Below are 13573 nucleotides of genomic sequence, written 5' to 3'. Positions count from 1 at the left end.
AAATTACTTAAGAAACAATTAATTGATATTTTTGATAATGATATTCTTACAAGATTAGAATATCATCAAAAAGTGAATTTTTTTTCAGTTCTTCAATACAAAACGTGAAACTCATATATTAGATAGAGTGATTATACACAGAGTGATCTATTTCAAGTGTTTATTTCTGGTAATGTTGATGATTATGGCTTAGAGCCAATGAAAACCCAGAAGTCATTATCTCAGTAAATTAGAATACCTCTGTGGGTGTTTGATTAAATATATAATTTAACCTTGGGATAAGTTTCCTTGGCTTAAGTTTCCATGCTACCGGGGCTGATTTCTGGCCCGATATTATCCTATTAATGGACCGGGTTTATATTTAACTAGGTACTGGTGGCAGTCCTACTGGGCTTACCAGGTGCTAGTGAAAGGGGCCTCTCAGCCTGTCAGGGTTGTGGGCATGTGTGGGTCGCATCCTCTCACTCCTCGTGCCTCCCTGGGCCTGTGTGGACAGGGGGTGTCTGTGTAAAACTACCAAGCAGACCTTACATGTAAAAGGGGGTGCGGAATGACGTTAGTGAAAGTGGGGGACCGCACTGCGTGATCTTTCTGATATAATATTTTCAGGCGAGGTTTGGGTTCATCACACTATGTATTAAGATTTATAATGCTATATAGCAAAGTTTAAAACTTTGGTGACTGATATTATAACCTGATAATTGCCTGTTTTACAACTTTCCAACCAGTAGGTGTCCCTAGTGTCCAGTTTACCCTCTCTGGGAAATTCTGTTGCACTACCATTACAAGGAGTCATAACACCACCTATATCAGTATAATGCACTTATTATGGTAATGAGATCAGATTATTGCCAAGGAAACCTTAAAAAAGCAAGGATTGCTTAAAGTGGAGAAGCCCCTTAAAGTTCTGACAAGCAGAATTGATGTCCTGCTTGGGACTGAGAATCTTTTTATATTGCTGCATGCCAAATCTTTCTTTGTGCTGATTGCACTTTTCTTTTAATTAGGGAATTAAATTGTACGTTTTTACAAGACTCCTGATGCCTCCGAGCTATGTAGATTTGAAAATGGAAATTAGAGCTTGTTTGAAAAACAGACAAGAGGAGACACAAATCAGGCAGGCAGTCCAAAGGCAAGAGGAGAAGAAGGAAAGTCCTTCAAGGTGATTGTTATTGTAATCGGTTGTCATAAATAGATACAATGTGCATAATTAGCAATCCAACAGAATGCGGAGATAAATCACTCATATACACAGTATCAATGCCCATTTAAAAGTTACTAATCATACAACCAAAGCATTGGGGTTTAGAGGGGTACACATCTCATAAAGGTGAAGAAAAAAGCCTGACTGCTAAAAAACATCTGCTCTCCTGCAGGGTATTTCAACCACCAAATAACCTTTATCATTTATATCTATATTCTTTTGATCTTACAAAATGTGTCATTGCTTAGAACCATACATTATAGCGAGACTTAAAGGGGTTGTCCACTACTAGGAAAACCCCTAATTAAAGTAACTGTCTGTTCCTGATAAAATAATAAAGCCTATGCTCACCTCCAGGGCCACTTCCATTCCAGTGATGCCGGCACTCGCGGACCCAGGGCTGTGATGCGGTGGAATGACATGTGATGCCCGATACCCAATCAGTGCTGGAGTCACTGTCTCTGCCTTTGGACAAACTGAACATGAAGACAAAGTCCAGGCTGCAGCTGATCCCTGGCTTCCTCTTCATGTTTAGTTTGTCCAAAGGCGGAAACAGTGACACCAGTTCTGATTGAGCGCCAGCGTCATGTGTCACAACACCGCTTCACAGCCCCAGGGACAGTGAGTGCTGACACCGCGGGAACTGCGTGGGAATGGGAGGTGAGTATATGCTTTATTATTATACGACGGTGCGCGCTGTGTCTTCGAGAGACCGGGAGTTTGCACGCTCCAAGTGCCCTCAAGAAATCTCTCTATAAGGAGAGTGGTATGGATGATCTCCTTGGGCTCCCATGGCTCCTCCTCCAGACCAAACTCATTCCATTCCACAAGAAAAAAAGGTTTTTCCTCTTACTTTTTTTATGACCAGAATATTCTATACCTCGAAAACATTTTCAGAGCTGACTGGAACAGTAGTGATGCCCAGGTCTTTGAAGGAGCTAAGACTACAGGTTTGATGAGAGGTATGTTAAATTCATTGGGGATCCATAAATAGGCAGGGGGGCTATGTTGAGCTTGCAGGATTCAGCATTTATTTGTTTGAGAACTTTAAAAGGACCAACTTCTACGAAGGCAGTTTGAGACAGACAAGCTTTGAAGAAAGACCAACATTGCCTCCAGGATGAAACAGAGGTGAAGCTAAATGCCTTTTATGCACATGTCTCTTTATCAGTTCTGAAGATTCTACTAATGTGGCCTTGGTGTCCTTCTAGAGAGGCTCTTGGTGAGAGTCTTGGCCGCAGAAATGTCAGTGGTAGCAGTTACAGGGACCAGAATATTGGCGTGTTGACCATACAGAATAAAAAAGGAAATTTAGCAGAGGACTTATTCACAAGGTTGTTATAGGAGAATTTGGCCTAAGGCAGAAGTACGGCCCAATCACTGTTGTGAGCATTGACGAGATGCCGCAGGAAGTTGGTTAGGATCTGGTAGAGCCGTTCTTCCTGGCCATTGGATTGGAGATAGTGGGCTGAAGAGAAGTCCAGGTACAAATTTTATAGCTTTCAGGTAGCCCTACAGAAATGAGATGTGGACTGGATGCCTCTATTGAAGACTATATTGAGAGGTAACACGTGAAGACGGAAGATATGGTGGATAAACGTCTTAGCAAGGACACGGGCATAAGGGAGACCGGACAACGGGGTGAAGTGGGCCATCTTTGAGAAGTGGTCCACAATTACCCAAATGACAGTACTTTCTTCTGAGACTGGAAAATCAGTAATGAAGTCAATTGCAATGTTCTGCCAGGGAGCTGATAGTATTGGCAGAGGAAGTAACTGACCAGACAAAAGCTGTTTTGGAGTTTTATTCTGGGCACAGGATGGAAGGCCAATATGGACTCTGCAATATATTTGCACAGTTATGGCTACAAATAATGCTATGAAATAAGAAAAGGCATTTTCTTCTGTCAGGCATGACCACCTAATTTAGATTAGTGACCCCACTGATAAACCCACTTCCTGTCTGGATTGGCGACAAAGATTTTTCGGATGGAACTCAAGGACTCAATGATGTGCTGAGGCTCCTCATCCTTGTCAGAAGACAGAAAGAACCTAAAAAGCGCATCTTCCAGCTGGAGAACAAAATCAAAGCGGGTGAAGAACAAGGCCAACTGTCTTGACACAGATTTAGCTGCTGTGAGGACTGCAGGTAGGCTATGTTCTTGTGTCCAATATAGTTAATTACTGGATGAACCGCTCCATCAAGTAGAAAGTGCCACTCCTCTAAAGAATTTAATTGCCACAGTTCTCAATTGCCTGTCAAGTAGTTGCATTCAGGAGCCAGGAAGACTATAAAAAAAACTGCAGGGCACCATAGACTAGGTAGGAGCCTCTTTAGCAAGAATGTCACGGGCACCAGAGGAAGAAGTATCCATCTCCAAAAAGAACTGCTTATTACTATTTGGTCTGTGCAGCACTGGAGCAGAAGAAAAAATCTGTTTTAGGGAGGCAAAGGTGCTTTAAGCCACTGGAATCCATACCCTAGGATTAGCACCCTTGCGAGTCAGGGCAGAAATTGGGGTGGTCAGTGAGGAGAAATATGGAATGAACAGGCGATAGTAATTAGTGAATCCCAGAATCCACAGGATTGCTTTCAAGCACAACTTCATGACTGCAGACATTTTCTCGGGATCCATTCTCAGTCCGGTCTCAGGGATGATGTTTCATAGGAAGAGAAGTGTGGTTTGCTTGAAGACGCAAATCTCAAACATGGCATCAAACAGTTCTTCCTCAACCTCTACCAGGTAAATCAAGAATAGAGTCGGTCCCAGATTATATCATTCACTAGTTCTTGGAAGACTGCTGGGACATAGTCAAATCAAAACAGTATTAGGCAATACTCATAATTAGGGTTGAGCGAAACGGGTCGAACATTTTCAAAAGTCGCCGACTTTTGACAAAGTCGGGTTTCATGAAACCCGATCCGACCCCTGTGCGGGGTCAGCCATGCGGTACGCGACTTTCGCGCCAAAGTCGTGTTTCAATGACGCGAAAAGCGCCATTTCTCAGCCAATGAAGGTAAACGCAGAGTGTGGGCAGCGTGATGACATAGGTCCTGGTCCCCACCATCTTAGAGAAGGGCATTGCAGTGATTGGCTTGCTGTCCGCGGCGTCACAGGGGCTATAAAGGGGCGTTCCCGCCGACCGCCATGTTACTGCTGCTGATCTGAGCCTAGGGAGAGGTTGCTGCCGCTTCGTCAGAAGCAGGGATAGCGTTAGGCAGGGTCCATTAACCACCAAACCGCTTGTGCTGTAGCGATTTCCACTGCCCAACACCACCTTCGGTGTGCAGGGACAGTGGAAGCTACATTTTTTTTTTTTTTTCCTCAGCGCTGTAGCTCATTGGGCTGCCCTAGAAGGCTCCCTGATAGCTGCATTGCTGTGTGTACGCCGCTGTGCAAACCAACTGCTTTTTTCAAAGCACAAATCCTCTTGTTCCTTCCTTTCTGCACAGCTATCTTGTTTGTTTGTCCACACTTTTTATTTAATTTGTGCATCAGTCCACTCCTTATTGCTGCCTGCCATACCTGGCTGAGATTACTGCAGGGAGATAGTAATTGAAGGACAGTTCCTTTTTTTTTTTTTTTTTTTTGTGGGAGATTAAGATTGGCATTTCTGCTAGAGTGCCATCCCTGTCTGTGTCATCTCTCACTCAGTGGGCCATAGAAAGCCTATTTATTTTTTTGCTTGATTTGGGTTCTAAAATCTACCTGAAAAAATCACTACATCAATCAGTGGGAGAAAAATATTGGCCTCAGGGCTTGTGTGCCACTCCTTACTCCTGTGTGTGCCATCTCTCAGTCAGTGGGCCATAGAAAGCCTATTTATTTTTTTGCTTGATTTGGGTTCCAAAATCTACCTGAAAAAATCAATAAATCAATCAGTGGGAGATTAATATTGGCCTTTGGGCTTGTGTGCCAGTCCTAAGCGTGCCATCTCTCTCTCTCAGATAGTGGGCCATAGAAAGCCTATTTATTATTTTTTTTATTGGGTTTATAAATTTTCCCTGGGAAAAAAAAAAAAAGTGGGAGATTAATATTGGCCTCTGGGCTTGTGTGCCAGTCCTGAGTGTGCCATCTCTCTCACAAATAGTGGGCCATAGAAAGCCTATTTATTTTTTTGGTTGATTTGGGTTCTAAATTCTACCTGAAAAAATCAATAAATCAATCAGTGGGAGATAAATATTGGCCTCTGGGCTTGTATGCCACTCCTGACTCCTGTGTGCGTCCTCTCTCACTCAGTGGGCCCTAGAAAGCCTATTTTTTGTTTTATTTGTTTTCCAAATTCTCCCTGAAAAAATCATTTTATTTTATTTGGTTTCTAAATTATTCCTGAAAAAATCATTTTTTTTTTTTTTCTAAAGTCTCCCTGAAAAAAAAAAAAAAAAAAAAAACAGTGGGAGATTAATATTGCCCTTTCTGCTTGTGTGCCAGTCTTGACTCCTGGGTGTGCCATCTCTCTCTCTCCAATTGTGGGCCATAGAAAGCCTATTCATTTTTTTGCTTGATTTGGGTTCCAAAATCTACCTGAAAAAATCACTAAATCAATCAGTGGGAGATAAATATTGGCCTCTGGGCTTGTGTGCCACTCCTGACTCCTGTGTGCGTCCTCTCTCACTCAGTGGGCCCTACAAAGCCTATTTTTTGTTTTATTTGTTTTCTAAATTCTCCCTGAAAAAATCATTTTATTTTATTTGGTTTCTAAATTATTCCTGAAAAAAATCATTTTTTTTGTATTTTTTTTTTCTAAAGTCTCCCTGAAAAAAAAAAAAAAAAAAAAAATCAGTGGGAGAATAATATTGCCCTTTCTGCTTGTGTGCCAGTCTTGACTCCTGGGTGTGCCATCTCTCTCTCTCCAATTGTGGGCCATAGAAAGCCTATTTATTTTTTTGCTTGATTTGGGTTCCAAAATCTACCTGAAAAAATCACTAAATCAATCAGTGGGAGATAAATATTGGCCTCTGGGCTTGTGTGCCACTCCTGACTCCTGTGTGCGTCCTCTCTCACTCAGTGGGCCCTACAAAACCTATTTTTTGTTTTATTTGTTTTCTAAATTCTCCCTGAAAAAATCATTTTATTTTATTTGGTTTCTAAATTATTCCTGAAAAAAATCATTTTTTTTGTATTTTTTTTTCTAAAGTCTCCCTGAAAAAAAAAAAAAAAAAAAAAAAAATCAGTGGGAGAATAATATTGCCCTTTCTGCTTGTGTGCCAGTCTTGACTCCTGGGTGTGCCATCTCTCTCTCTCCAATTGTGGGCCATAGAAAGCCTATTTATTTTTTTGCTTGATTTGGGTTCCAAAATCTACCTGAAAAAATCACTAAATCAATCAGTGGGAGATAAATATTGGCCTCTGGGCTTGTGTGCCACTCCTGACTCCTGTGTGCGTCCTCTCTCACTCAGTGGGCCCTACAAAGCCTATTTTTTTTTTCATTTGTTTTCTAAATTCTCCCTGAAACAATCATTTTATTTTATTTTGTTTCTAAATTCTTCCTGAAAAATTCATTTTTTTTTTTTTCTAAAGTCTCCCTGAAAAAAAAAAAAAAAATCAAATCAGTGGGAGATTAATATTGCCCTTTCTGCTTGTGTGCCAGTCTTGACTCCTGGGTGTGCCATCTCTCTCTCTCCAATTGTGGGCCATAGAAAGCCTATTTATTTTTTTGCTTGATTTGGGTTCCAAAATCTACCTGAAAAAATCAATAAATCAATCAGTGGGAGATTAATATTGGCCTTTGGGCTTGTGTGCCAGTCCTAAGCGTGCCATCTCTCTCTCTCAGATAGTGGGCCATAGAAAGCCTATTTATTATTTTTTTTATTGGGTTTATAAATTTTCCCTGGAAAAAAAAAAAAAAGTGGGAGATTAATATTGGCCTCTGGGCTTGTGTGCCAGTCCTGAGCGTGCCATCTCTCTCACAAATAGTGGGCCATAGAAAGCCTATTTATTTTTTTGGTTGATTTGGGTTCTAAATTCTACCTGAAAAAATCAATAAATCAATCAGTGGGAGATTAATATTGGCCTTTGGGCTTGTGTGCCAGTCCTAAGCGTGCCATCTCTCTCTCTCAGATAGTGGGCCATAGAAAGCCTATTTATTATTTTTTTTATTGGGTTTATAAATTTTCCCTGGAAAAAAAAAAAGTGGGAGATTAATATTGGCCTCTGGGCTTGTGTGCCAGTCCTGAGCGTGCCATCTCTCTCACAAATAGTGGGCCATAGAAAGCCTATTTATTTTTTTGGTTGATTTGGGTTCTAAATTCTACCTGAAAAAATCAATAAATCAATCAGTGGGAGATAAATATTGGCCTCTGGGCTTGTGTGCCACTCCTGACTCCTGTGTGCGTCCTCTCTCACTCAGTGGGCCCTAGAAAGCCTATTTTTTGTTTTATTTGTTTTCTAAATTCTCCCTGAAAAAATCATTTTATTTTATTTGGTTTCTAAATTATTCCTGAAAAAATCATTTTTTTTTTTTTTCTAAAGTCTCCCTGAAAAAAAAAAAAAAAATCAAATCAGTGGGAGATTAATATTGCCCTTTCTGCTTGTGTGCCAGTCTTGACTCCTGGGTGTGCCATCTCTCTCTCTCCAATTGTGGGCCATAGAAAGCCTATTAATTTTTTTGCTTGATTTGGGTTCCAAAATCTACCTGAAAAAATCACTTAATCAATCAGTGGGAGATAAGTATTGGCCTCTGGGCTTGTGTGCCACTCCTGACTCCTGTGTGCGTCCTCTCTCACTCAGTGGGCCCTAGAAAGCCTATTTTTTGTTTTATTTGTTTTCTAAATTCTCCCTGAAAAAATCATTTTATTTTATTTGGTTTCTAAATTATTCCTGAAGAAAATCATTTTTTTTGTATTTTTTTTTCTAAAGTCTCCCTGAAAAAAAAAAAAAAAACAAATCAGTGGGAGATTAATATTGCCCTTTCTGCTTGTGTGCCAGTCTTGACTCCTGGGTGTGCCATCTCTCTCTCTCCAATTGTGGGCCGTAGAAAGCCTATTAATTTTTTTGCTTGATTTGGGTTCCAAAATCTACCTGAAAAAATCACTAAATCAATCAGTGGGAGATAAATATTGGCCTCTGGGCTTGTGTGCCACTCCTGACTCCTGTGTGCGTCCTCTCTCACTCACTGTGCCCTAGAAAGGCTATTTTATGTTTTATTTGTTTTCTAAATTCTCCCTGAAAAAATCATTTCATTTTATTTGGTTTCTAAATTCTTCCTTAAAAAATCATTATTATTTTTTTTTCTAAAGTCTCCTTTTTAAAAAAAAAATCAAATCAGTGGGAGATTAATATTTACATTTGGGCTTCAGTGACAGTCCTGCGTGTGTGGCATCTCTCTCATTTGTTGCCACCAACAACAGAGTGTGTAACATTGTGCCTGATTTTCGTTGTGGTCTCACCCACCTGTAAAGGGGTAGCTAAATCATACTGAAGTTATAGCTCACCGTGTAAGTTGTGTGACAGCAACAAATACCGTTAGTTTGGTAACGTTTTTAAAACAATGAGGAAGTCTGGTGGAAGAGGTCGTGGCCGGGGGCGTTCATTGTCAGCTGGTAATGAGGGTAGTGGTAGTGGTGGAGCATCAGCTGGTCGTGGGAAAAAAAATATTGCACCTAAGTCTGGAGCTGTGGAGCCAGGTTCGTCGTCTGGCTACACAATGCCTCGAACGCTCCCTTTTCTGGGAGTAGGAAAACCGCTTTTAAAGCCGGAGCAGCAAGAGCAAGTTTTGGCTTATCTTGCTGACTCAGCCTCTAGCTCTTTTGCCTCCTCTCGTGAAACTGGTAAAAGTAAAAGCAGCGCGTCGTTAGTGGATGTTCACGGTCAGGGACAAGTCGCTTCCTTGTCCTCTTCAGCAAAAACAACAACAGAGAAGAATGCAGCAGGCGACACAACGGGTTACTCCATGGAGCTCTTTACACATACCGTCCCTGGCTTAGAAATTGAAGCAGTTAACAGTCCATGCCCATTACAAGTTGAATCTGACATGGAGTGCACTGATGCACAGCCACAGCCAGACTACTATGCTGGTCCTTTGACTCAGACCACAACATTGCCCTCGCAGGGTGCTGATCAAGAATCAGACCCTGATGAGACTATGTTGCCCCATCACGAACGCTATACCACCGACCGACACGGTGACACAGACGAAGTTGCACACGAGCTACAAGAAGAGGTAATAGATGACCCAGTTCTTGACCCCGATTGGCAGCCATTGGGGGAACAGGGTGCAGGCGGCAGCAGTTCTGAAGCGGAGGAGGAGGGGCCGCAGCAGGCATCAACATCGCAACAGGTTCCATCTGCCGGGCCCGTATCTTGCCCAAAACGCGTGGCAAAGTCAAAACCTGTTGGAGGACAGCGTGGCCATCCGGTTAAAGCTCAGTCTGCAATGCCTGAAAAGGTATCCGATGCTAGAAAGAGTGCAGTCTGGCATTTTTTTAAACAACATCCAATTGATCAGCGCAAAGTCATCTGTCAAAAATGTTCAACTACCTTAAGCAGAGGGCAGAATCTGAAAAGTCTCAATACAAGTTGCATGCGTAGACATTTAACCACCATGCATTTGCAAGCTTGGACTAACTACCAAACGTCCCTTAAGGTTGTAGCACCCTCGGCCAATGAAGCTAGTCATCAACGCAACATCCCTTCCGGCAGTGTAGGGCCACCATTTTCTGCACCACCTGCAGTATCTGTGCAGGTTTCTTTGCCAGGCCAAAGAAGTCAGGGTCAGGGAATCACCAGTTTCGTAGTAGGAAACACTGCATCTAGGGCACCGGCGGCAACAATACCATCTCCCACCGTCTCTCAGTCTGCCATGTCCACCGGCACCCCCGCTAGTTCCACGATCTCCAGCTCTCCAGTCCAGCTCACCCTACATGAGACTATGGTTAGAAAAAGGAAGTACTTAGCCTCGCATCCGCGTACACAGGGTTTGAACGCCCACATAGCTAGACTAATCTCGTTAGAGATGATGCCCTACCGGTTAGTTGAAAGCGAAGCTTTCAAAGCCCTGATGGACTACGCTGTACCACGCTACGAGCTACCCAGTCGACACTTTTTTTCCAGAAAAGCCATCCCAGCCCTCCACCAGCATGTTAAAGAGCGCATCGTCCATGCACTCAGGCAATCTGTGAGCACAAAGGTGCACCTGACAACAGATGCATGGACCAGTAGGCATGGCCAGGGACGTTACGTGTCCATCACGGCACACTGGGTAAATGTGGTGGATGCAGGGTCCACAGGGGACAGCAAGTTTGGGACAGTTCTGCCTAGCCCACGATCTAGGAAACAGTTGGCTGTAGCCATTCGCACCCCCTCCTCCTCCTCCTCGTCCTCCTGCAGAAGCGAGACCTCGTCCACAGACCGCAGTCGCACAACCACTCCATCCGCAGCTGCCACTGTTGCACACCAGGTCTCCCATTATGGGGCAGCTACTGGCAAACGTCAGCAGGCTGTATTGGCTATGAAGTGTTTGGGCGACAACAGACACACCGCTGAAATTCTGTCCGAGTTCTTGCAGAAAGAAACGCAGTCGTGGCTGGGCACTGTAGATCTTGAGGCAGGCAAGGTAGTGAGTGATAACGGAAGGAATTTCATGGCTGCCATCTCCATTTCCCAACTGAAACACATTCCTTGCCTGGCTCACACCTTAAACCTGGTGGTGCAGTGCTTCCTGAAAAGTTATCCGGGGTTATCCGACCTGCTCCTCAAAGTGCGTGGACTTTGCTCACATATCCGCCGTTCGCCCGTACACTCCAGCCGTATGCAGACCTATCAGCGTTCTTTGAACCTTCCCCAGCATCGCCTAATCATAGACGTTGCAACAAGGTGGAACTCAACACTGCACATGCTTCAGAGACTGTGTGAACAGAGGCGGGCTGTTATGTTTTTGTGGGAGGATACACATACACGGGCAGGCAGTAGGATGGCAGACATGGAGTTGTCAGGTGTGCAGTGGTCGAAGATTCAAGACATGTGTCAAGTCCTTCAGTGTTTTGAGGAATGCACACGGCTGGTTAGTGCAGACAACGCCATAATAAGCATGAGCATCCCCCTAATGCGTCTGCTGATGCAAAGTTTGACGCACATAAAGGATCAGGCGTCTGCAGCTGAGGAAGAGGAAAGCCTTGATGACAGTCAGCCATTGTCTGGCCAGGGCAGTGTACAGGACGAGGTAGCGGGCGAAGAGGAGGAGGAGGACGAGGAGGATGATGGGGATGATTATATTTTTAATGAGGAAGCTTTTCCGGGGCCAGTGGAAATTGTTGGCGCGGCAAGGCCGGGTTCTGGTTTTTGGAGGGACACAAGTGACGTGGATTTGCCTGAAACTGCCCCTCAACCAAGCACAACCACAGATTTGAGAACTGGAACTTTGGCCCACATGGCGGATTATGCCTTACGTATCCTCAAAAGGGACACACGCATAACAAAAATGATGAACGATGACGATTACTGGTTGGCCTGCCTCCTTGATCCTCGCTATAAAGGCAAATTGCAAAATATAATGCCACATGAGAACTTGGAACTAATATTAGCAACCAAACAATCAACTCTTGTTGACCGTTTGCTTCTGGCATTCCCTGCACACAGCGCCCGTGATCGTTCTAACACGAGCTGCAGGGGCCAGCAGACCAGAGGTGTTAGAGGGGCAGAAATCAGAAGTGTCGTTGGCCAGAGGGGTTTTCTGACCAGGTTGTGGAGTGATTTTGCTATGACCGCAGACAGGACAGGTACTGCAGCATCAATTCAAAGTGACAGGAGACAACATTTGTCCAGTATGGTTACTAACTATTTTTCATCCCTTATCGACGTTCTCCCTCAACCGTCATTCCCATTTGATTACTGGGCATCAAAATTAGACACCTGGCCAGAATTGGCAGAATATGCATTGCAGGAGCTTGCTTGCCCGGCAGCTAGTGTCCTATCAGAAAGAGTATTCAGTGCTGCAGGTTCAATACTAACAGAAAAAAGGACTCGTCTGGCTACCCAAAATGTAGATGATCTAACCTTCATTAAAATGAACCACAACTGGATTTCGAAATCTTTTGCCCCACCTTGCCCGGCTGACACCTAGCTTTCCTATGTAAAGGTCTTGCCTGTGAACTATTCTGAACGACTTTTCCAATCTCGTAATTTGCAGCACCTGATTGTCCAGCATCCGACATGTTAACACCTCCCTAAATGGCCAAAGTCCCCACACGGGGCCGTGGTATCGCCACTTGGCGCCAGCACCCGTGAGAGTACTGTTTGTCTGAAGAGGTGGGTGTGCCCGCTTTTGGTCGACGGCACTGCCACTAGGTCCCTCATAGTACAATAAAGTGTCTGGCGGTGGTGGTGTGCACCCAACGTCAGACACACCGTTGTAATATGAGGGGCCCTGGGCCTGTACCGCCGGCCACAAGACAGTCCCCCCCCCCAGGTCAAACAGTGCTCTACCACTTGCAAAATTTTCTCTCACAGCTCCACCAATGTTTAGTCTATGCGCTGACATCCTTCAATGCCTGGCACTGTCAATACCATTGTATTGACATTTTTCTTATGTTAGGCCTTCGAAGCCTGTCTGTGGTCACTCCTTCCACTAGGCCTCCACTGACCTGTCTACTGCTGCCCGTGTTCCCCTGGAACCAATTTTAAATTGCCTACAGCCAGCCCAATTTATTATGTTAGGGCTTCGAAGCCTGTCTGCGGTCCCTCCTTCCACTAGGCCTCCACTGACCTGTCTACTGCTGCCCGGGTTCCCCTGGAACCAATTTTACATTGCCTACAGCCAGCCCAATTTATTATGTTAGGGCTTCGAAGCCTGTCTGCGGTCCCTCCTTCCACTAGGCCTCCACTGACCTGTCTACTGCCGCCCGTGTTCCCCTGGAACCAATTGTAAATTGCCTACAGCCAGGCCAATTTATTATGTTAGGGCTTCGAAGCCTGTCTGCGGTCCCTCCTTCCACTAGGCCTCCACTGACCTGTCTACTGCTGCCCGTGTTCCCCTGGAACCAATTTTAAATTGCCTACAGCCAGCCCAATTTATTATGTTAGGGCTTCGAAGCCTGTCTGCGGTCCCTCCTTCCACTAGGCCTCCACTGACCTGTCTACTGCCGCCCGTGTTCCCCTGGAACCAATTGTAAATTGCCTACAGCCAGGCCAATTTATTATGTTAGGGCTTCGAAGCCTGTCTGCGGTCCCTCCTTCCACTAGGCCTCCACTGACCTGTCTACTGCTGCCCGTGTTCCCCTGGAACCAATTTTAAATTGCCTACAGCCAGCCCAATTTATTATGTTAGGGCTTCGAAGCCTGTCTGCGGTCCCTCCTTCCACTAGGCCTCCACTGACCTGTCTACTGCCGCCCGTGTTCCCCTGGAACCAATTGTAAATTGCCTACAGCCAGGC

The sequence above is a fragment of the Ranitomeya imitator genome, chromosome 1 (genome assembly GCF_032444005.1).
Source record: "Ranitomeya imitator isolate aRanImi1 chromosome 1, aRanImi1.pri, whole genome shotgun sequence".
NCBI classification, from domain to species: domain Eukaryota; kingdom Metazoa; phylum Chordata; class Amphibia; order Anura; family Dendrobatidae; genus Ranitomeya; species Ranitomeya imitator.
The sequence above is the reverse complement of the archived record's forward strand: the minus strand, read 5'-3'. Positions refer to the sequence as shown.